Below are 25,707 nucleotides of genomic sequence, written 5' to 3'. Positions count from 1 at the left end.
CTGTAAAAATTGTCTGCTCGAAGGTTGCTGACATCTAAGGCTGGAAGAATTGTCGGCTCGGAGGTTTTGTTAGACTAATTTTAATTCTGTATTTTATTAGTTTATTTTCATTAACTTTGGATTAATCATGTAGTGAGAGAGATAGAAACTTTCAAGTTGTACAGTAAAGTCTAAAGTTTAGTGTGTTTTCTTATCATAAGTTTAAAGTTTAGTGTGTTTTTTAATTATATATTAGGTTTAGTGTGTTTTCTTATTAACTATTTTTTTATTTTTATTTTATTTTGAAAAGATTTAATTTTTATTTTGTTATTTTAAAAAGACATATGAGATCTTTATTTTGAGCATTGATGGAATTATACATCACTTTTAATTTGGGCTATAGAATATCTTTATTATGACAATTGATGTAATATTTGTGGCTTGAATCTAATGACCCTTTGTATTTGGCATAGTCTAAGTGTTTATTTTTAGGTTTTTCATTGAAATTTGGTGAAATCTTACTTTTGATAGCATAAATGAATTTAGTGCCCTAAAAGAATCCCAATACAGTTGATTTACACATATTTCATAATTCAAATTTGTGACTTTCACAAATCTCTCCTATATTTCACTTAAAATTTACCAAAAATATACCAAAAAAAAAAAGAAAAAACACCACAATATTAAAGATTTAGATTATACTTATTTAAACCCTTATTTCATTTGCAATACAATTTCAACCAATTTATAACCCCAATTTAATCCATGTAATCATGGATGGTTAACCCATATCACATGGATATAAAAACCAAGTCAAATTTTGATCTATAGACATATATCCAAATTTATTGTAGGTAACTCTTAAAATATCAAACAAGTAACTATATAAGCTCCAAATTGGAATGAGATATAGCACTTGCATATTTTATTTTCCATTTATGCCAATTCAAACAATTCAAACAATTTGACAATATAGAGAACTTCTATACTACACAAAACATGCAAAGAATTACATTTATTTATTGATCCAATTGTGGTGGCTTTAAACCAAAAGTTTCTCTACACATTCAAAAAGGGAAAAAAAATTGCACCATAAACTTACATTGCCAAGTATAGTACTCAAGAATAGAGGTTACTTCAAAACTTTTATCATTTCTAATCGCATAGTGACAAGAAATTAAGTTTGGTCCATGAATCAAATCAATTGTTACATTTTTAACCAAGAATGCAAACTTATCAAATGGGAGAGAACTTTCATGGAAAACGCAAATACGAGGACTAGTTACATTTTTAACCAGGAATGAAAACTTATAAAATGGGAGAGAACTTTCATGGAAAACGCAAATAGGAGTGAATAAAGCAGACAAATTATTACAATAGTAAACTTCAATCATAATAACAAAAGCATCATTCTTGACCAATTTTTTTTTTAAATTTAGAACCAAAGAAAAGGAAAGAAAGCAATTTGAAAACATGCATTTGTTGACATCATTTAAATTTTAATATTTAGTAATATAATAATAAACTACATTAAGTTGTAATTAATATTAACTTCTTGAAACCATGCAATCTGAATTTCATACCTCTTGAGTGAGTTGTTAAAATTACAGGACAAAAACAGATTTAAATTTAAAATAACAGACTAGAACTATAAGCTTGGGATCATAAGAAATAACCAACCATGGAAAGCTAGCCAACTACAAATCCAACATAGTAAGGCAGCATTATAATCGAGTTAGACTAGAACTATAAGCTTGGGCTCATAAGAAACAAGAAGTGTTTCATGCAGCTGGTAGTCCCTGCATTAAGGGAATGCCCTCTTCCCCCAACCGTTACATGGTTTGATAGTCCCTGCAGTAGGTGTATGCCCTCCCACCACTACTACGTGCTCTGACAAAGAAAGAAGCCCTCCCCTCCATAGAGAGCGGACCCACCCCATTCTGGTGACGCCGATATACCTCTCCTTCAATGATTAGAGAAGGTGCTTCTTAAATCTTCTAGTCGACTAAATAAAAAATAAAGTGATAGAAATCTAATTGTCTTATTGAAAATGTTTTTGTTTAAAAAATGTGTGCTTACAGTGCATTTGAATAGTTGAAATGCTGGAGCAGTATAGTTCGGAGGTAGATCACATGCACAATAATGACAAAGAAAGAAATAACCATGAACGTGTTAATTTAAAACCAATGCAAGTGGGCCATTAGTTTCTTAAGAGTGAAATTTGTCCCATCTAAGAGCATCCTTCCTAAAATTTGCCAAAATCATCACTGTAGCATCAATATATTTATTAGAAATGCCAACTACGAATTTAATAAACTAAATTGCCATAAACAAACGCCTACTTTGTAAGAATGACAGGTGGTGGAAAATAGTTTTAATTATAATTTATTAAATCAAAGGTTAAACAATATTATTATTACTTTTTCAATTCTAATGACTTTTTTAATTCTAATTGAAAGTGATACACGTACTCCACATGCATCCTTGAGTGTCGCTTGTTTCAAATTTTCCGGAAAGTTGTCACTTCGTTTGTTCAGTTTCGTCGCTCTGCTCAACACGCTAGCCATGGTGATCAGTCGGAACTTTATTGCCAAAAATTGTTCAACAAGTTTCGCTACTGAGGGTTTGCTTGGGACAGACAGCTATGGCGGGGGCTCCAATCACTGTCTTGTCTAGGCTTTTGAGTATCTAGGAATGCCCATAGAGCGGCATTCCCAGGATTGTTGGGGGAATCCCATAATGGAGCCACGATCCAATTTCGAAGTTGGTGTTGATGTTAGAGGATGGGTCATACTGTGTCGCATGAGCTCTGGTGGCAGAAGTGTCCCATGATACTCGAAGCATATGATGTTCACCCAGTTCAAATTTTGGGCAATGGAGGTCACAGGGTATGACCTCTTGTCGGCAGCTAGGAGGAAATACTGCGCAAAATAGACAGTTGTGGTGAGGAGGAGCCGAGGGCGACGCCATTCCCTAGCTTCCAGTTTAATGGCATGCCTCCATTCAATGAAGAGGCTGCCCAAGTTTTGCATCTCCGTCGCGTCTTTGGGAATCTCCGAGTCGAGGTCGAGGCCATGAAAACTGTATTTCCTGTCTTATCTATTGCGATAGCTAAATTTATGAACACCTTGTGCCTGAAGGAATTGTTGGCCATTAAAGCAAAGGCGGTAGCATTTGATCCCTCATCGCCGATAGAAATAAGTGCCTTGAGAAAGGGGTTTTTCTTACGCAGAGTTAGGGTGAATTCTACAGGTTCAACAGTGGCAGGCAATTCCACCTGGAATGTCTGGTCGTTTAAGTTTATTGTTGGAAATTTGCAGTGTGGAATGGGGCTAGAGAACTGCACAAACATTTGTAGATATTACTCGTATATCGCAAGAAAATCAAATTTGGTGATGGCAGTAATCACAAAAATTTTGCTAGTGAACAATCTCTGACTAATTGCCTGCAGAGGGTAAAGAAGGAGCAGAAGAAGAAGAATGCTAGCCATGGCGAGAATACCATCGTGCTTCCTTCTGTTGGTCATGGGGTTTGCTTTGTTGTATTTTCAAGGATTTCATAAAATCAAAGATCAGCGGTTGTCAAATGACATAATCAGTGAGAAAAAAGCAGAATTTGAGAGACTGCAGGAACAATTACAAGTGTCGAAATCCTTTCATTTTTTTTCTTCTTCTTAGTGTACTGCGATATTGTCCTCATTAATACAATCATTCATAATATTGCAAACACCATTAAGTATTCAGAAATTTAGTTTAAGCATACCTTGGAAATTTCATCTTTTGTCCTGCATGCATTTTAAATATGAAATATTTCCACAAATATAATGTGTTTAATTTTCTTGGGGTGTTTATACACAAGAAGGCATTATTATGATTAAGATTTCAAGATTAATTTAAAAAGGCGGAAACCACAGTTGAAATTCCCTCTGAATACCCCTACTGGCCATGAGAGATCTAGCTCACTTGCGCTATAAAGGCGCTCGGGGGAAAACCATTGACATAAGCAGTTTAGCTTAGCTACGCTGAAGTGACAGAGTATTTCCAAGGTATCTTCTTTGTCTATGATCAGTAATCTATAGTGCTCAGTGATTGCTCAGTGATTTTTCAAATGGAGTAATATACATATTATAGAACTTGTATACCAGAATGTAAGAAGAAACCTCAATAAAGCATGAATATTTGAATATTTTACATGCCTGATTAAATTTTTCCTCTAAACAACTAGGTAGTTATAAGTAAGGCATTTTAAAACATCAAAGCAATTGCAATTCGCTAGCGTAGAAGCTAGACGCAAGTAGATATAGATACGAGCCGTGCAACTCTCAGCACATAACTAAAAAATAATTGCATCATAAATTGAGCACAAAACCAACAACCATATGCTACCAAAATGTTTCAATGATGATGAGTCTCCAAAATGTTTCAACGATGATGAATCTCCGTAGCGATTTTTATGGTTATCAAATTGAAAATTGTAATTGGAAAAATGTACTTTTTCTTTTGAAATATGAATAGATAATGTAAGGATTGATAATTAATATTTACCTTTGGAATATGAATAGAAAATATAAGGATTGTTTAATGATATTTACCTGCGATGTGATGCAGGTTAAGAATCATGAGATCTTCAAAAATCATGACAACTTTCAAATTTTCATTTGTAGAACTGTTGCTGGCTTCTTCGTCTAAAAAATCACTTTGCAAGTGCCTAGAGGGCATGGATGTCAAAATCACTCCACAAGTTTCTGGAGGGCATACCAATTCTTTGCGCTATGGAGCTGCAAGTTTAGATAAGAATAGTATTAAATGTAAGCTCAACTATTGCAGAGAACATTGGGTTAACATGAGCATGCTACGATAGTTGCTTAGATCTGGTTAACATGAGCATGCTACGATAATTGCTTAGATATGGTTGAAGAACCAACACACTCGAGAACACTGGGCTAACATGAGCATGCTACGATAATTGCTTAGATCTGGTTGAAGAACCAACACCAGCAGACGACCAATCTAAAGAACAATGTGTTTTCGATGTACTGAAGAGGGGGGAGAGGAATTAAGAGGAGGTGGGAACATATTGCATGGAACGAAGAGAGGACAGGAGATAGAAGAGGTGACAAGTGGCAAGAAGAAGATGTAGGTGGCGTGGACAGGAGATAGAAGAGGTGACAAGTGGCAGGAAGAAGCTGCAGGTGGCCAGTCGCTGGAAGTGGTGGCTTTGGATATTGGACAATGCGTTTTTAGTTTTAAAAACTTTGCATAAAATAGTTTACTTGCCCCAACCTTCCTAGTTTGCATAAAATAACTTGTTAGCTCACACATTTGTTTTGAAAAACTTATGATAAAATAACTTGCCCTCAGTGAAATAACATCGGTGCAAGTGAGGCTTGCAATAAGAGGGTGAATTCACAAGTTTGGTTAAAAGTTTCTTACACCAAAATTTCCAACAAAAAACTTTGGTTAAGATGTAAAAACTTACAGTCAACTGATGATTTAATAGCTGGTCAAGGCTGGAGCGAACGCTATAGTCCCTGCACTGCCGGAGGCAAGGACTAATAACCAACCCTGAAAAGCTAGCAAACTACAAATCCAACATAGTAAGGCAGTGTTATAATAGAGTTAATGTGTGGGAAGCATAGTGGCCATGTTATGTCCTAGTAGTATATTCAAGCGGTTGATCGATAATACCACAAATACTAACTCTCCTTGAAATCAGTGCAAGTCATACCAAAGTTCAATACGATAAATGTGCATAGGGTGGTCAACCAAAGTTTAATACTATAAATGTGCATAGGGTGGTCAACGGTAGCTGTTGGCTTTAATATCCTATAATAAAAGCATATAATAGAGATTAAAAAACAAGAAGCAAAAAACCAATGAGCAATAAACCGATAGAGGGGAGGGGAAATCTATTAGATTATACCATTCCTAATACCATTCCCTATGTTACATTTAGTGTACAATTGACTTCTTATATAAATATATATGACCTTTTTCAATCTTTTAATTTAAATTATCGCATCATTAAATTTAAATGCAGTGTAATTGTTCCCTATGTTACATTTAGTGTACAATTGACCTCTTATATAGATATATATGACCTTTTTTAATCTTTTAATTTAAATTATCACATCATTAAATTTAAATGCAAATGCAGTGTCATGGTTCGACATGCGTTATTTTTTAATTTTCGTTTATAACAATTAACTATTTTTCCAATTCTCTTTTCATTAGCTAACAACTTTTCATTGCAGCGTGACAAATTCCATTTTCATTAATTAAGAGCTTTGGTGGGATTACCATATCATTTTTTGGTTTCAAATCGTCGCAGTGACATATATATGTCTTGCTTATTCTGCACAGCTTTACTTCTTTCCGTATGGCATTTTCCTTCTTAATTTGAACGGTCAAAACTGTCACCCTTTGATCTTAAAAATGGAAAGCCATCTTCAATTTAAAAAAAAAAATCAGTTCCCTTCTCATTAACGAAGAGCTTTGACGAGATATGACAATTAACGAGTTATCAAAGGGGAAAATTAACTTTAAATGAGTTAAATTTGTGTGACGAAGCCTGGGAATACGAGGTTCCCTTATTACACAGCCGTTCAATAACGTTTATATAGTATGCGACAACATTTATGCTTCTGCAGCGATATCCTTACCTGGAAAAGTTATCATGAAAATCACCTATTAAATATTGATTGTTGATAAATTTTTGGAAGATATTTTGGAAGATACTAATTTGATGATGGTTTATTAGTTTCTGGTTAGACACGATTCTACTAATTTATTTTTCAATTAATCACTGTATTAATTTATTTGTCAGTGTTATTGACCGATACAAGTTATAATGTTTAATTTTGAAAAACAAATAATTTTTTTAAATATCATTAAAAATTTTAATTTTCTAATATTTATTTTGAATGTCTTATTACAACATTTGCACCATGTGGATAACTGCGATTTTTTTGCCATAATTTTTAGATGTATTATGTCATGATTTTTTAAAAATTGTGTAATATTTTTTCAAATGTTAACTTTCATAGGAAAACCACCTAAAATTAAAATCATTGAAAATAGCACATATTCATGTTGAATAACCTATTTAATCAGTTACTACCCACCATAATTTAAGCAAGTATTTGCATAAAAATGAATATAAATATACCTAAAGAGAGACCACTGCAGCATCATAAAATCCAATGCTAGACAATTGAAAATTCTTCCACCGTTAAATCTCCTTACTGTAATCCAATATTAAACAATTGAAAATTCTTCCATCGTTAAATCTCACTGGTCTTATTTAAACAATTGTTCAATCGTTCAACCTCTCCACACAAGCATCTAGACTCACCCTTCTCCACCCTTCTCCACCTTATGATTCTTGTTTCCTTGTTTTTGTTCCAGGTTCATCCGACTTTCGATTGGCTCAAGGTAAAAAAAAATATTTTATGATAGGTGCAACCATCTTGTCAAGGGCTCTCACTCTGCCGAATGAGATCTATTCTGTTTTTATGTATTTAGTTATATTTGGCGTGTACATGTGCCCGAGGTTTTCCTGTACATGTGAAAGCTTGAAGCCATACATTGGTTGTGAAAACCTCTCTATGGTAAGACGAAGCAGATCGTTTCTTGAAATGATGTGCAGATGTTGGCAACAGGGAAGCCTGCTGCATAGTAGAGATGGTAAAGCATCTGCCAACGCCCCAGTCTGATGTTGAAGGACGAAGCATGGCTATCTCGGAAGGAAACATGCGATGGTTTGTGCGAGAACCATAATCTTAAATCCCATGGTGGAAATTGGCACTTCAAGGAAGATTTTGAAAACTGTCAACAAATTGCATTGTACGAAATTAATGGGATCCGTTACAGCTTGAGGATTATATGAACAAATATTTTGTAGGCCAGTCCTTGTTATGCGACAGAGATTTTCCTACGGCATGGGAACTGGAAACTTGCACTGACATGTGATCGTTGCACTAACATGTGATCGAAGAAAACTATCTTTTTAGTTCTGTATAAACCTATTTTATCGCATGCGTAGTCAAAATCTTCTAAAATTTTCCCAAAAAAATGTGTGGAATGAAAAAATTATGGTCTCCCAACATATTTTTTTAATCAAGGCAGTTTATCTTAGGCGATTTTCTTGGTCTGGTTTTTTGGTTCATTTCTATTGTTCTTTGGATCTCTATGTCGATAGCTTTAATGTACTGGATTATTCTCAAGGTTAGATGAACCGGGCCCCTAATTTTTTCTTTATGATCAATTTCAAAATATTATATGCCACATTCTATTAATTACTGATAGTTTTAATGTACTAGATTATTGTCAAGATCAAATGAACTAGATTAAAATAAGGAAATTATCAAAAAAGCAACACATGAAAAAGTTGTTTAAAAAAATAAATCAAATACATGTAGTGATTAATAAAGTTATTAACCATATTAAAACATGGTCTTTACTAAATTTTATCCAAAAATGAATCAACTACATTACATAATTTATTGTTCCTTTCTACCACTTTTTCGTATTAATACAAGAAAATGCTTGGATACTTACAAAATTTTGCTTTTCCATAATAGGGGAGAAGACATTGTCAATTTATCAAAAAATGACATAGACACAATTTGGTGGCCATTTGATCCTCTATACACAGTCAACTCAATACAACTGACACCGTGAGAGACGAAATTGACAATCAAGGTAATGTTATGAATTTAATAAAATAGTCATTTATCTTATTTTTCATTTATTTTAAATGTACAATTATCATCCTTAGTATCGATTTCAGTCACTAGGAAAGTTGAAATCTTTCATAAAATTTCCATGTCACCTTGAAAAAACGGTCAATTTCTGTTGACAGGCACGGAGTATTTGAAATTCCAAGTCTACCTCTATCCAAAGATATTCCGTCTTGATTTTAGTGTCGCTTGATATACTAATTACATCAATCTCAACCATATTTGATGACTATTAGCTATATAATTTTGGTACCCATATATTGACACGCTGACATGCTTCCAAAACTGTGTGCAACAATGATACTGTTTGTCTTCATAGTAAACTTAACACAGGTGCGCTCTGAGTATAATCTGGTCAACCACATATCTATCAATTAACCCCAAACTCTAAGTCGATGATAGAGCCAGGCTCCTGAGAAGCTCTCGGCTGATGAGTCTGCACTTCCCGGACATATAATTTGGTGGGCTGAATGTTGTTTGCCCCATCTTTAAAGCCAGAATGAAGACAATGTCTACAGGTAGGGCAAGAAGAGTGAGAATGAAGCCATTTGTCTACACATGCCATATGGAAGCTATGGTTGCAGCTCGGCAACACTCTCACATCTTCTCCTCCCACGAATTCTGCCAAGCAGATAACGCACTATGTTGCAAGATGTGACATAATAGCTTTTTCATAAATGAGAGATGGGATGTGCTTCTATGGATTTGTCGTTCATGCCACTATTACCCGTCTGGTGGCCATATGATCATTCCATGACCTCCAAATGTCATCCCATAAAGATATGGTGGCGCAGAACAAGGCAAGATGAACAACCATAGTGCTTTCTGTCGAAGGAGACCTAATTTCCGCTTGCTAACTTATATATGATGGGTTCATCGAAGACAACTTATCGCTGTCGGCATCTAAATCATTAATCCCTCACTAGAAAAGCCCAAATCCTGTAGAGTTGGCCCCTTTATTTTTTCTTTATGATCTACTTCAAAATATTACATGCCACATTCTAATAATTAAGAAATAATCTTCAAATGGTTGAAAAAGACTCCAAGATGTTCGAAACTATTTTCTGAAAAATAAAAACCCTCATTTTTGGGAAGGGAAGGTAACATTATAGGTTATAATTTTTCAGTTTTTTAATAACTATGTGAAAAAATTATAGTTAGAAACTTATTTTCGATGGAAGCTTCTTATTGACATTTTTCTTTGTATTTATCAAATGTGGTAGGTGAAAATACCTACATATTAGCAAAAATTACTTTTTCATTATTTTACACAATTTGTTTGTATGATCATGGAGAAAAAACCCTTCCTTTTTTAAGTAATTTATCCTTGCAAACATCATAATCATGTTATTGTGCCACTTTGGTAAGTGGAAAAGATTTAGAGGAAGATGTGATATCGAAGATTGATCTCTTGTTTTGGATGCAAGTGTTGGGTTCCCTGATTTTAACAGAAATTTTGATTTTAGAACTCAATATGTGTTCTTGAATTTAAAATTATGAATGAATGCGTTAATCTTGTGTTAATATTTTCTCATGTTATTGAGGTTTTGATTAGTTGTAGTCAATTTTATCAATGAGGATGATGTCCAAACTTCACAGATCGTAATCTAATATTTCAAGCAACATATTGAGATTTTTTTCATTCCCTTTCATGATCAAAATTAACTTAGACATGCCTTACTTTGTATATATGTTTGTTGAATAAGTTGAAATCAATGTTTGTTAGCTTTCCATTCCTGTCTTGCTTGTACTCTTAAAATGTTGTAATCAAATCCCAAAATGTCTCTGAGAGATTGGAAGCATATATTTTTGAACGGTGTCTATCGAGGCATGAAAACCTACTCTATAGCAAAAACATGAACAAAGTCCGTGGGGATTTTATTGAGGTTTTGATAAGTTGTAGTCAATTTAATTAGTGAGGATGAGGTCCAAAATTCACAGATATTAATCCAATATTTCAAGAAACCTACTATGGAATTTTTGAACTATCCAGGCATGAAAACATACTCTTCTCTTATAAAAGGGCTTTGAATAGATGTCTTTCTACAAGCTCAATTTCCTCAAGAAAGCAACAGTTGGGATCATGTGAAATATTTTAGGAAGATAAATAGGGTATTTCCCACTCGGATATATGTCAGCTTGATCAAATGAACCCATTCTTATGTTTGGCTAATATTACATTAGAAGTTTGATTCCTTGTGTTTGGGAACCTATTGAAGAAATATTGTTGCCATATGTTCCAACTTAGTGTAATCAGAAATTTCTGTCATATTTACTAATTTCTTCTTTCATATCTCTTATTTGTGTTGAAAAAACAACAAGGTAATTGTTGCCAAGAACATTCTTACTGGAAATGGTTTCCTCAATGCTCCAATTGATTTTTCAATAATTTTCACTTTGGAAAATACTCAACATGTCTCTATGGTTGTTATCCCTCTTTCACCAAGGCCATTGGATGAAAATTCCATTGGGCGTATCTGTTCAAGTTTATATTGCTGGATGGAATTATGTTTCCATTCTAGATCTGGATAAAGCTTTTCTAATATATGTTATCAATAATGTGTGGAGGGTTGCAAGGAAATCATTGATATTATATGAGTTATTTGAACTGCAGTTATCAAGATCCATTGCCAAATGATGAAGTCAATTAGAAAAAGACTTTTTCCTGATGGAGATAATTGGAACCTCCTAAATTTGGCATAGCTCAAGATCACTTAAGAAAACAGTTGCATTGGTGGATATTTGATCTATCCAACTTTGTCATGTATAATGTGTTTTTCAAAAACATGGGATTTTCATGTTGTGAGGTGCACTTTAATTTTGTGTGTTATTTGACAACCTAAATTCTGGGAAGCATTTATGTGGAATCCCAACCACCTCTTTTATGCTACAGTGAGAGGGAGGGAGTGGAGGAAGCAAATCATTTTTTTGGATTCTATAGGAAAACATTATTTATCAAGATGCATGATTGTAACATGAAATATATTCAAGCTATTGAAGCATATCAATTTTTTGGATTCTACAAAAAAACATAATTTATCAAGATGCATGATTGTAACATGAGATATATTCAATCTATTGATGTCTGAATGAAAAAAAAAATGAATTCAAATTAAAAAATGCTTAGATCTTAATCTTTCTCGAAGTCTTGATACATTTTTCAAACCCTTTCAAGCATTAAGCGATAAATTTCCTTTGGTTAAATATGTTTTACTTTTATGGTTCTGACATTCAGACCACAAAGACTCGTTGCTTCTTGTTGTCTTTTGGTCAACATGGAATTCATCACATAGTAACACACATTAATTGTCTAAGTTCTATCTTCTGTGTTTGAATTACTGTTGCACCAAACAAACCTTTTTTTCAGTGGTTAGTATTCTATTCATACCCATCTTGATTGAATTAGTATAATCTATAATATCACGACATTTGGTTTTACTAAGTTTAATCTTGGCACATTAGTTGGTATTCTATTCATACCCATCTTGATTGAACTAGTATAATCTATAATATCACAACATTTGGTTTTCTTAAGCTTAATCTAGGCACATCGATATTGATAATGACCAGTATCGTTAATGATAAGAAATGGGCATTTATTGTGTATTATATTGAGATATGGTTGAATTAAATTGCAATAGCTTTATCCTTGGGGACATTTTTGGCCCTTGTTTTTATTTTTTTTTAAACGTGGGCCAAGTTCACTCTCACATCTCTCTTGAATTTTCATTTTCACAACTCTTAGAAGAGCATATAGACTTTCTACTCTCAATTTCTAGCTTTAAAAAAAAAGACATAATTATCATTTTTCAATCATGTTATCTTCAGTTCTTCCATGTCCATATTGATGATTGTTCGGCATATGTTTTAGAGAATTCTTGTATTCTGCCAGAGTATTGTAAACCTCTGGAGTTGGAATTATGAGTAACTGAACAATTAATTTCGAGTCTGGGGCTATGTCAATAATGTTATGTTCTAGGGAATAATGGGGTAGGGAAGAATATGTTTTTCTCTCCTTTCTAAACTTGGAAGGCATGTGAATAACATTCAGATGATCATTATCAGGGTCATTGGAGTTCTCTAATTTTATAAAATTGTTATAGTCCTTTGTAGACACATGCTTCAAACTATAAAAAATTGTTGTGTATCGATTAAGGTTGTCTATACTAGGAGGAAGTGATCGAGAAGAAATATGAAGGAATTGTACCAAAATGACCTTTGATTTCGAAGGTAGCAAATATCTTTATATGTTAGCATAATTTGACAATGTATTTAACTTCAATATAGATCTCATGATTTATAAGGCTCAAGGAAACAATATTGTAGTAAGATTTCATTTTAGCACGATCCTTGCCTTCTGTTGATATTTTTATATTTTTCAACAATTGTCAAAGAAGCATTAATTAGTGATATCTTCTATTTCCTTACAACCTTTCCATCTGGTGCAAGCTCTAACATGTAGGAGTAAAACTGTAAATGTGAAAATTTAGTAGTGGTTACTACAAGGAAATTAAGATGAAGAATTTTTATGTTTGAACATGAAAAATTTTGTTTATTTTATATAATGTGTTTAATGATATAAAAAATAATAATATTTTGTTCACGCATTTGAAACAACATCACAAATAATTCATGTATACATACATGAACAAAATATAGGAAAAATTCAAATACATGAACAAGATTTTAAAACTACATGGTTCTAGTCTTACAATTTTAGAATCTTGACAATTGCCCTAACCATTTGGAAGAAATTTTTATTTTTGGTTTCGTGCTTCTGTTTTTTATTGTTAAATTGTAGTCAATGCCATTATTATTGTAAACCATGATATTCTTTATTAATAATAAGTATTGATTTGAGTAATGTTGTTTTTTTTTTCTCTGAAAAAACCTTATAAACATATTCGGTTCTTTCATTCATAATAAAATATATGTATAGATGTTTAATATATGTGTTTAATAAAATATATAATAATAAGTATTGATTTGAGTAATGTCATTATGGTTTTTTTTTTTTTTTTTGTTTTTGTTTGTTTGTTTGTTTTTTTTTTTTCTCTGAAAAAACCTTATAAACTTATTCAGTTTTTTCATTCATAATAAAATATATGTATAGATGTTTAATAACATTTCTTGTGTTGTTTTAATTTGTCAATCTCTTTTTGTATGATAACGAGTTTTCAGATTTTTTATTCTTTCATATATATAATTGATTTAGGGTTAATTTGATGGTCAACTTCTTCCACTTATCACTCATACCAAGGCTCTACATTGCTGTATTTATCTATAGAAAACTGCATGGCATCACCATATATGAGTGCTAATGCTTATGAAAAAAGACTATTCTAAGTTTTTGTACATCTATACTCGAAACCATGTGCAATGTTCAACAATTTTTTCACTAACTCACCAAGGACTTTAACATTCGCCATTACAATGTCATTTCTTTCTTTCAATTTTAATGAAAAAGAGAGGACCATTTGTACTTACCTCATTTGAGTTTTAAATTTATTTATAATTACCATATTTCATTACATAAAAGAAATAATAAATATAATAATATTAAGATAATAACAAAAGAAATAATAAATATAAGAAGTTTGAATTTAAGTTTTTACAGGAAAGATAATAATAAATATTTAATTACAATTATTTAAAAATAAATATAAGTGTTATTAGTGTTACATATAAATATTTAATTATAATTATTCATGAATAGATAGAAATAATTATATATTTAGGCAAAATGGTAATAGTTCAAATGATTTTTTTATAATTATTTTTTTAAATTATGGTGAAATATTATGTAGGAGTAAGATTTTTTATAACTCACATTATTTATTAGTCCATGTCAAGAAGATTCTAGCAATGGATATTTGTGTCTTGATCATTATTAGTTTAGCCTTGGGCAACAAAAAATATAATTATTAACTTTGAAAAAAAAATATTTATTTTTTAATATTATTAAAATTTTATTTTTCAAACATTTGATTGAATCATAAATTTGAAGGTCTTAGTGGAGTGTTTATGCCATGTGAATAACTGCCTTAACTTTTTGTCCTTAATTTATGGATTTTTTTTTACATAATTTATGGATGCAGTTGAAGTATTTATGCCATGATTTATTTATGGATGTAGTTGCAATATTTATGCCATGATTTTTAAATATTTGTGCAATCATTTTTTATTGCTAAGTATAACACCCTCTTTGGCATGAAAATATTTCTATGGTTATATGTTTTAAAAATTAGTGTATTAAGTGCCTGGGGGGCATTGGAAAGAAAAAAATGAGTGTAGATAAGATTTTTATAATAAATAATTAAGATTTTTAAGCTGGAAACTGTGGAAAAGGGAAGCTTGTTAATATGGAAGAATTAGATATTTAGATATTTATCCACTCAGTTGAAGATAAATATTGAGGGAATAAATGTGTGGGAAAGAGAAATAAATTTTTGATCCATTAGACAAAAAAACAAATTGTCTTTTCCTTTTTAAGGAAAAGGGGAAACGACCTAGGCTAAGGGGACAAATAGATCCTTGAAAGGTAGGATGCTTCCAAAGAAACATCTACTAACGATCATGTATATGAGACATGAATTAGGAATCAACAAGAGGTTGTTGAAGGAAAGAAACAAGCTTCTCAGCTTAGGGGGAACCAGAAAGCACTTGATTCATGGTTGGGAGGAACAAATTTTCCCACGTCGAATTTCTAGCGATTTCATCGGTTAGATGTTGCTGTTGTTATTTGTTACATGTAACTATCATTTTATATTTAGGTTGTAATTCAAAGGTTTGGATGGATTTCTTCTGCGTGGTACTATTTATGGGTGAATGTTGACTTTAAAGTAAACGAATTAAGAAAATGGTAATTATGTTACATGTTATTTCGTATGACTGTAAAGGTTCAAAGAGTAACCAATTCAGGAAAATGGAAGTGGCTAATTTACATTAATTGTACTATAAATTACATTTGACATAACTGTAATATTTTGACTGGTACTTTACAGAAGTTTATAGTTACATGTTTGCTAGTAATTTAATTTGAGATGAATGGCCGGTGAGTGTCCAAGCCAGAGTTTATGTAAAGTAGGGGTAACAAGATAAAGTCTTAAGTTGAATTATCAAAAGAACTTATGGCGGTAGAAGTAAATTTTTCAGGGTTAATGTGTTAAGGTGAAGACGATCTTATATTTTGTAGTTATACAATAATTAATCATAAAGGGTATCCTAGAAACCCACGAGTTTCGCTTGGTCGCCCCTCTTTCCATTTGGGTCGGATATCTAAGGCATGCAGTGCTAGCAGTGCTGGGATAGTGGAGAGAATAGCTCGATGTTAAAAAACAATTGGAACAAAGGATAGCACAAGGTCAAACCTTAGCAAAAGACCCAGTAATTGTAGATGGAATTAAGAACCATAGGTCAACTGTAACATGTGTGTAATAAGAATAGAGTTACCATATAGTTAACCAAGACTCACTTTCATCCAGGTTTGGCTTTCTTGGAAGTAGAGCTTGCTGAATGGTGTGTGGCGAAATTAAAATGCAAGATAACATACAAATTTTTCTAAATTCCATAGCAATCACATGTAACCAGAGTCTATAGAAATCATAGGAAATCAGACCAACCCAATAGGAGCGAGAATCACTCAAAAATCTGAAACTAGAAGCATTTCGAAACAATAAAAAATATGAACTAGCAACATGGCAAAACAATAAATATTTATCCTAGCATTACCAGATAAGAGAAGCAAATACTTTGTTCACAGGAAAGGAAAATAAAATGAGGAGAATGTACAAGCCCATGAGGCCATTAGGAACTTAAATGTATAATAACATAGTTATGAAACTAGTAATATTTCAAAATAGTAAAATATATCAACTAGCAACATGACAAAACAATAAATATTTATGCTAGCATTAACAGATAAAAGCAAAAAATTCTCTGTTCGTAGGAAAAGAAAATAAAATGAGGAGAATTTACAGCCACATGAGGCCATTAGTAAGGTAAATGTATAATAACATAGTTTTGTATATGATATTTGATTTCATTATCTAGGACATGCAATACTTTAACTAAGAACTTGTCCTCGCCAAAGAGAATATATTAGCATATTAATCAAATTCTACATAACTCATTATTCTACGATAGGAATATCGAAAATTGCATGAAAACTTCCATCTCAAAAAAAAAATAACTAGACGAAAATTGTGAAACCGAGAAAGAGAATTAGTTCATAATTTTCAACTATCACAAATCGTGTCGGAGGAAAGAGGCATCAACCCTTTCAAAGAAAACAATTTAAAGGTTTATGCCTAATGTCCAACATAGGTACACATAACATAGAAACCAGAACAGTAAGTTTATATTAAAACCAAGAAACTTCAAATCAATAGTCCAGCTAGCACTAAGTGCAAGTGAAACCATATTAACAGTAAATATAGGGCTAGGGTGAGGACATTGCCTCTGAGATCCATTTGAATGGTGGTAACCCGACCAAAAGTTATCAACACATATTATGGCCACCACAGTAAGCATAGGCATAAGTCCTCAAGAAACCAGAGACACAACGATGCACCGAGATGGCTAAGGCATTAAGATCCATATCAGGTAAGCAACAATTACTCTGCAAGCGAACCACGCGAAGGGTACCCACCCAGGAAAAATCAACAAGAGCATGAAGACCGAAGGTGCAGTATTGTCCAACAAGCCACATTAAGAAAAGAGTTGAACCTGTTACCTGGAAACACCAGAAAACAACAAATGAAGGGTTATTGAAGATGGCCTAAGAAAGAGTATAAACCCCCCATAAGTCACAAAAATCTATGCAAGTAGTTAAACACTGTTACATGTGATTTCATTCTGAGAAGAAAGAAATTCTTCTACAGGCCTGAGATCTAGCCATTGGAGCCAACCAGAAAGTCAAAAGTGTTGCCCAAGAATCATATTCGGGGATTGGAATAAAATTTTAGTAATAAGGTTGGATGAAATCATTACTACGTGTGCATACATGTTGTTATTAAAGCCCAGGTTGATAAAATTCACCGGGAAAAGCACTGTTCGAGGAAGGGGAAACCCTGATTTCCTGCAAAGAAACCAACCACACTCCAATAATATAGGTGTACAGGTGCTTGGAAACAAAAAAGAGCTGGGGGTTCTTGCAAAATGGACATACCTTTGAAGTGAGAGAAGATAAACAATGGAAAAGGGCGACAAGTATTTCTTCTCCATGATTCCCTGCACCTTAATGAAATAGAAAGGACTAAGTTAAAGCCCAACAACTCACAAACTAGCATTAATTCAACCAAAAATGTATATATACAGTCTTAGCATAAATAACCCAAGTACCAGAGAGAGAAGTGTGCTAAGAGGACGCTCACCGAACGAGCTAGGGATGCCAGGAGTGCCACCTCCATAGCCAACTAGAGGCCATGTAGCCAAGGCGCGCCTCTCGTCACAAAAAGAAAATGTATAACCTAGTTGAGTGTGAGGTGTAAGGCCAAAAAGGGTTTAGGGTAAAGGCAATGGCAAGAGGACCGTGGATCTCGAAGTAGGTCACGAGCATTGTCGATCTTCGCTAGCGTCGAGAAGAGGAACAAGGCAGAGGAGGAGTGTGACAGTCACATGAAGGCCATGAGTTGGAAGGTGTTGAGTGGTAGAGATATAGGTAGGTATAGATGAAAATAAAGGAGGGTTTTAATTCATTAGAACATGATATATGGGAGTGCATACACCTTGGCGCCATTAAGGTAAAGTGAAGGATAGGGACATTTACACTTAGTTCCATAAGAGACATAAAATAAGGACATAGTTAGGGAATCTAATTAATACCATGCTCATGACATATATTAATAATCCTAGGATACAATTTAAGGATAACCATGGAACAAAGAAATATAACACGAAGATATGCTTCCATACTTAGTCCTTAACTATACTTTAATAAAAGGTCATTACCCATCATCAAGGGTTTATAAAGGATACGAAAAAATTGTTACTTTTAGCACTATTACAAGTTCAAGTTTATGTAGGGGTATTTAGAGAAGGAGGTGTGACACTAAGTTTGATACAAAAACCACCTATTTGCATAAAAAATGAATAGAAACAAGATGGAAATAAGAATACCTATCTATAATTACTACCTGTCCTTTGCATTTTTATCTCATTCTCCTGACCAGGTACTAACTTAGTATCGGTATTTTTTAATCTCATTCTCTTATATTTTTATCTCATTCTCTCATTAACATAATAGCATGTATGTCAGAGTATGCAAATTCTGATCGAAATCCACAGGTTGTGTTTCCCACAGTGGTTCTCTCCCTCAAGGTTCTTATGAACAAGTTAGATGACCACCTCCATGGTGGCCTGAATGATGTGGACTGGATGGAGGCCCTTGTGGTACCCTTTATTTTCCCTCACAAAGAAGTTGTTGTGGGTATTCTCTATGGAGTTTTGGCAGGCTATATCTATCTCTTTTCCCTTACAGAGCAATTGCTTTGGTTATTCTCTGTGGAGTTTTGGCATCCTATATCTATCTTTATATCAAAGAGTTTTTTTGTGAGTTTTTTTGTGTGGTTTTTCATTAGAAAGTTCGGTGCTCGTCCTGAAAGTTCAGATACTATGATTTGGCTTTGCCCCTCCCGCGGAGTTAGAAATGGTGTCATCCTTACGATTTATCACAATTGTCGCCAACCCATGGCTTACGACTAGGGATTACTTTGTTCAATTATTTTTTGGAATAGCTAATTTGTGTTGAGACTATGATGTCCCTCGCATGATTTCATATAATAAGCTAACATTAGTGTGTGAACAAATAAATTTGTATTTAGATTACAAAATGTATGAATAATTGGGATAGTTTGGATGTGTAGGAATAAAGAAAAACAAAAATATTACAAATCACGGCGGTAATACTTCTGTGGTCAGTTTATTGTAAGATGGATGGAAGACTCCAGCGGAGGGAAGGAGACGATCTTTGAATTGTTTGTACATTTGTCTATTAGTCCAATTAGTCATGAATTGTTAAGAATATAGGATGTACTTTTATGGAATTTGGTTACATGATGTGGCTGCATTATAAATCCATAATTTTCTAATACTATTGATTTGACAGTGTAAACTGAAAGGTCCTAGAAATTTTTTGACTCCTCTTGTAAAGAGAATATTTAATGGAAAAACTCTATAATCCATTTCTTTTCTAATGCAAAAAATGAAAAGAGAAAAATGTTTGGATTACGATAAATTCCAAAACCTTGGTGCATTAGCTTTATTTATAATATTAATAAATAATATTAAATTATGTTAGTTTTATTTATAAATGATTGGTTTATAAGGGATGGAAAATGACGTTTTCGGCATTTATTAATCACATTTGATGTCTTCGGTGTTTATCAATCACATTTAATAATATGATTGTGCTAGAGTATAAATAGATTTTATTTCTTAAAAAAAATCTCTTGAATTATATATATTTCATAATTCAAATTTGTAATTTCAACAAATCTTAATTATGTTTTACGAAAAATTGATTAAAAAATATGACAACATTAAAAATTTAAATTAAAATGATTTAAATACTTATTTATTTTTAGATAAAATATCATACCATTTTAAACAACCCCAATTAAATCCTATTTAATTTGCAATATGATTTCATACTACTTTTAACAACCCCAATCTAACCAATACTTGGTTAAACCAAGTTTTGATCAATAAAATTATATCCAAATTTATTGTAGGTAACTCTTAAAATATCAATGGATAACTATATCCACCTAAATTGAGTAAGCTATAGCACTCGGGCATATTTTATTTCCCATTTATACCGCTTCAAACAATTCGACAATCACAAATAGGGAGCTTCAATAATCCACAAAACGTACAGGGAACTTCATTACTCCACAAAACATGTAAAAAAAGTACTTTTATTTGTGGCTTGTACTATGGTCAATGCACTATGATCACGTTCAAAGAAGAGATTTTCTATATATTAAAAAAGCACACACACCCCATAAATCTTCATCGAACAAGATTCAAAAGTCAAGCTATGGTACTCGAAAACATAGGAGGTTTTAAATTTTTTATTATTTTTAAACATGGAAACAAGAACTTCAGTGGTCCATGAATCAAACAAATTGTAACTCTTTTTAACAAATAATGACAAGTTAGGAAACAAAATATGCAAGGGAAAGAAGAGTCACGGGAGTGAATACAACGTACAATTTTTTATAAAAGTAAAATTTAACCATAGTACTCAAGAGATCATTCTTAACCATTTTTCTCTTAAAAGAAAAATCAGAGGGGAAGAAAAGAAATTGAAAACATGCATTTTTTGAGGTTATTTTAATCATTAGCAATAGAATGAGGAATTACGTTTAATTGTAATTAATATTAATCTCTAAAATTGTGGAGGCTAAATTTATACCTCTTGAATGAGTTGTTGAGAGTCCAAGACAAAGAACAAATCTAAAAATTATCTAGGGTAGAGTATAATCATCAATGAAAAATTCCATACTGAAACTACGAACTTGGGCTTGTTGGACATAAGGAATTTTTAAAGCTAACCAACTACAAATCCAATAGAATAAGGTAACATTCTAATCGAGATAATGCATGTGAAGCATAGTGACCATGTTAGGTCATAGTAGTAGATCTCAACAATTGATCAATAATACCACAAATGCTAACCCTCCTCAAAACCATTGCAAGTCATACCAAATTTTAATATTATAATTATGCATAGGTTGGTGAGTAGTAGTTGTTGGATTTACTATCCTATAACAAACACATATAATAGAGATGAGAAAATAAGAAGCAAGAACACAGGGAGCAATAAATCCTTGAAGGGGAAAATATTTATATTATACCATCCCCTATGTTACACTTAGTGTACAACTGACATGTTCTATAAATATATATGGCCATAATGACTAATTTAGTATTGATATCCAACCAAATCCATAATTGTGCATCCCTAATTTTATCGTACTTTTGCACATAAAAATTAGTTATGATTCACAAGTAGGAGTTAATCCAACATACTCCCCCTTAACAAGTACTTAGTGATCTTAATATGAATAGTTCTACTCTCTTTGAACTAGTTCATTTTTCATCTTCATCTTCTATGCTCACTACTATTTACAAAATCATAAACAATTTCACTCCTACATCATGACCAATCATCATCATGGATTTTGTGTGCCTGACCCAATACCATCATACCTTTAGTTTTCTGCATTAACTTACCCTCAACCATTACAATCTTCAATATCCCAAGTGTTTTGTGCTTACCATAAACAACCCATTACATTATGTGGTTTCTACTAACCACAAACCTTCTTTTACAAAGATATTTTTACATAATGGTTTTAAGAGTACCACAAACTTTTCAACATAATAGTGTTTGGGAGTATACATGCCTCATTTATATACTATTTAAGGATGTTGTTTTCATCTATGTCTACATTTTCATCTACACAGTGTTATTATTCTTACCCTGTTTCTTTTATTTCTCTTATTCCTTGCATTCTTTCTATCTTTTTTTTGTGTCTTCATAATTTATTTGTTCCATGATGTTGCATCATTCTCTGTATCATTATCTTATTTCTTTAGTGGCCATGCTCTTTGCTACTGCATCATTTTCTTGTCATCGCCTTCTTTCATCATTCTCTTTATTGTCAACTTATTCTATCATGTACTCATTCTTTCTTATTTTTGTACTTTGATTTTTCTTGCAAACAACTAATTATTGATGTCAAGTGAGGTGGATTAATCTAAAAATAAATTTGGGATAATCTCAAAAATTGTGACCAAGTTATAATAAAAAGAGAGTTTAAGTTGATGAATCATGTAACTGAAAATGATTCCTAAATACCCATCTACGAAGATACATGAGTGTCATCCACTATACTCATGTATCTCAATAGATGGAATTCTAGGAATCATTTCCAGTTAAATGATGCATCAACATCTTAAACCTTATCTTCATTATAAATTGCTCCCAAATTTTTGAGATTATCCCAACCTTTTGAGATTAATCCACTTGACTTTTCCCCTTCAATCGAAGACTCAAATTCTCCAATTTCACATAAAACTAGCATGCAAGCACGCTTCCCGCCCTCATACCTACCCTAGAGGTTAATTCCAGAACTTGATGTCACATCCTCTCTTTGCATAAGAGGATATGTGCTACATGATTACTACATGTATGCCTTGAGTTGACAGGGCTTACAAAACAAGAGGGGAAAACAACTTATCATGCTTAGACTTTTATAAGACCAAAACCTTTTCCAGCGTCGAGTACAACCAAACATGCATCCCTTCTTTTCAAATGATTACATGTGCATCTCAACATCATCATTTCAAATTGGGTACAACAAACATTTAAAAATGCTTCCCTAAATCACAATGTGACCATTACTCCATGATACTACTCAAGAAATTACAAATCCAACCATACAAATTAATGTAATTAAAAACATAAAAATAAAATTTCCATGGATCAATTAGTTATAATTGTAAAAAAATTATCTATTTTTTTCCATTTTTTAAAATATGTTAAAACAATAGAAAAAAATCAAAATATTAAACTAAAACCAACTATAAACTAATTAGGTAAAAAAATTCACCACCATTTTTTTCAAATTAATATTTTAATAAATAATTATAAATAAAATAAAAAATAAAAAACAATTTTAATATTCTTTTCTAAATTCAAAAGTATAACATCTAAAAAAAAATAGCACTGACCCTACACAACTTTTATAATATAACAAGAATATAACCTTTTGTACTATTTCAATCATCTTAATTGAAAACAAACGAAAAAGTGACTAAACATATTGTTATTACACTTATTTCCATCATCGGTTCTTTAGTAAGGAAAGACGTTTACGTAATCTTGTTTTGGTTATCAAAAGAAACAAGTATAGAATTATAAAAAATTTCAAAATAGTTGTTTATACAATTTAATGTAACTTTAAATTGAAATTTAATTAACTACATATAATAATAACAACGTTATATATTTTTTTTCAAAACTTAAAAAATAATTATGAAGTTTCAATTACAAAAGTTTACTCACTCACTTTTATCATAGGATTTCAAGTGTATTTACAAATTTCATTACATAAAATATTATAGAAAACATACTCTGCGTTACAAAACCATCACTATAAACTAAACTTAACAATCTACGTATGCCTTACCTGATCTTGTAGTCCCATAACCATTTACCTATAGCTTGATAGAATAATAAATAAAATAAAAAATTAATTATCCCCAAAGTTCTTTGACCTTGGCATTTCTTTGACCCCAATCTACAGCCACATCTCCACATCCATGTAGCTGGGTTGTTTACATGAATTTGCTAATGGATTTTACCATCGACCACTTCTTGATCTGAGCCATTATGCCAGTGGATCTATACACACTTGATTCATTCTACCTATCTTCATGATAGTCTCATACAACATTTAAAAACCATAGCCCTAACACATGTTAGGAATAAATATATGCAAAAAAATATAAATATAATTATCAGAGAAACAACATTACGCAATTGTTTTGGAAAAATAAATACATGCAATAAATATAAACATAATTATCAGAGAAACAACATTACGCAATTGTTTTGGAGAAAAATAAATAAATAACTAGCCATAAAGCTTTGATTACATTATACTCAAATTTAACCAATATATAGAGCAAGTTAACGCAAAATTTAACACTTCACAAAGATAGATTCCAAAATTATTTATACATTTCATTAAATCAAAAATTATAGACAACATATCATTAGTAACCAAAATATATGTCAAAAAATCATCACTATAAATAAACTCATTTAACTCGATAACCAGGAAGAGAATGTTTATGAAATGGCGTGCCAAGATTACACTTTTTGGCTTCTCGTAATGGAGTGTCATGAAGTTCGTTTGCAGGCTTGGGGTAATAACTTCGCATCCCCTCATTATAAATTCCTGGGGGTTGGAGGGACGTTGTTATACGTGGTGGTGGTGAGCTACTATCCTAACTCTGTTGCTCTTAGTATTATGATGCAATAAGTTGTGCTCGCTTAGGAGGTTTTGTTAGTTACTTAGGTGAGGTTGGTGGTGGTGGGTTTGTTAGCTATTTAGATGAGGTTGGTGGTGGTTTTCGCTTTGGTTGTCAAGAGATATCATTTCCTTTAGTTTTTTTTTTTTTAATGATTATCAGTGATTTAGATCAATGTTCTTCATTTTATTTTTGCATATCACAATGTGTGGTCTTGTTTTTGAACCAGTGGTCCTCTTACCAATTTGACCCTTAAAGATAAAGATTTTACAGGTATTTCGTATCCCTACACAATTCGGATTTGTGGTTGTTAGTATACTATTAATGTCTCTATGTGGTTTTAGGAAGAGGGTTTATCTTTTGGTCTAGAGGTGGAATTTATGTTTCAAACATTTTATACTTTCCTTCTCTGTAAGGCCTTATTAAATCTTTCTTTGGGTAATCAGGGTTTTGGAAAAACTAGTGGGAACTCTCTCTATTTCTTTCCAACTAGGATTACCATGGTCAAGTTTTTATTATTCTTGAACTCTGGGTGTGATTTAGAAAACATTTTGAAGTTTTTGAGTGTCAATGTGGAGTAATACAAATGGGGTTTTCAGAGGTCAATGTCCTTAGCATGTAGGTATTTACAAGTCACTATTGCATTTATGTCCTGAGTGTGGAGTTTGGGGGATGAGTTGATTATGTTTTATTAGGGCTCTCAAGGTTTTGTGTTTTGTCCCTCTCATATTTTCATTGGTAGTAGTTTCTTACAGTGTTGTTAGAGCTATTCTCTTTTTTCTACCATGCCTCCTTGCCAAAGAATGGAAACTCACAAAGGTGGAGCAATTAGTTCTAACACTCATCCTTGTGAGTTGTTTACTTCGGATTTTGTAGAAATATATTTTGATTTAGTCCCTCTAGAAGTACGGAAGGAAATTATTCTTCTAGAATCAAAGGAG

General features: G+C 32.3%; 1 pseudogene; it reads right to left on the bottom strand.

Annotated features, from left to right (window-relative positions):
* Window positions 1-2,580: 2,580 nt before the first annotated feature.
* On the bottom strand, window positions 2,581-3,331 carry LOC149181827 (class V chitinase CHIT5b-like; annotated as a pseudogene).
* Window positions 3,332-25,707: the final 22,376 nt, after the last annotated feature.

The sequence above is a fragment of the Pinus tabuliformis genome, chromosome 3_2 (genome assembly GCF_031772625.1).
Source record: "Pinus tabuliformis cultivar Carrire ecotype Pingquan chromosome 3_2, CPIR1, whole genome shotgun sequence".
In the NCBI taxonomy this organism is placed as follows: domain Eukaryota; kingdom Viridiplantae; phylum Streptophyta; class Pinopsida; order Pinales; family Pinaceae; genus Pinus; species Pinus tabuliformis.
The sequence above is the reverse complement of the archived record's forward strand: the minus strand, read 5'-3'. Positions and strand labels throughout refer to the sequence as shown.